The sequence below is a fragment of the Anoplopoma fimbria genome, unplaced genomic scaffold (assembly GCF_027596085.1).
Source record: "Anoplopoma fimbria isolate UVic2021 breed Golden Eagle Sablefish unplaced genomic scaffold, Afim_UVic_2022 Un_contig_1140_pilon_pilon, whole genome shotgun sequence".
Taxonomy (NCBI): domain Eukaryota; kingdom Metazoa; phylum Chordata; class Actinopteri; order Perciformes; family Anoplopomatidae; genus Anoplopoma; species Anoplopoma fimbria.
In genome coordinates, this window is record NW_026550817.1 from 1 (window position 1) to 678 (window position 678).

General features: G+C 44.8%; 1 non-coding gene across 1 annotated transcript; it reads left to right on the plus strand.

Annotated features, from left to right (window-relative positions):
• The first annotated feature begins 170 nt into the window (after positions 1–170).
• Positions 171–290, plus strand: LOC129115269 (5S ribosomal RNA). Its single transcript, XR_008532964.1, has one exon. It is a non-coding gene; the product is annotated as a 5S ribosomal RNA (ribosomal RNA).
• The last annotated feature ends 388 nt before the right edge of the window (positions 291–678 follow it).

Sequence of the window (678 nt, forward strand, 5' to 3'; positions counted from 1 at the left end):
TCTTTTTACTGCACTACATTTGTGATCCTTATAGCCACTTTGTACATTCTGATTTGACATTTAAAAGCTGTGAGTGTGTCTGGAAATCTGTAGGCGGTCCCTGTATAGACGAAAGAGCAAAGCGTGGTGATATAGTATCTTTAAAAGGCCCTTTGGTAGTCACAATGTTTGCTTACGGCCATACCAGCCCTGAACACGCCCGATCTCGTCTGATCTCGGAAGCTAAGCAGGGTCGGGCCTGGTCACTACTTGGATGGGAGACCGCCTGGGAATACCAGGTGCTGTAAGCTTTTTTCACTCCTCTTTACAAAAAGCAGAGGGCGCTGCTGCTTTTTCAGTGGACACCGACAGGGTGGGAAGGAAATAGCTAGATTATGACTTGCCGGTATAGAAATGACACAAATCCAGTTAAATGATGGCTTTCTTCATTCCTAAGCTCATCGATCATTTTCTTTTCAATTTTATGCTAACGTATTCTACATTTCAACAGTAAATATTAATGTCTGGAAATCTGTAGGCGGTCCCTGTATAGACGAAAGAGCAAAGCGTGGTGATATAGTATCTTTAAAAGGCCCTTTGGTAGGCACAATATTTGCTTACGGCCATACAGCCCTGAACACGCCCGATCTCGTCTGATCTCGGAAGCTAAGCAGGGTCGGGCCTGGTCACTACTTGGAT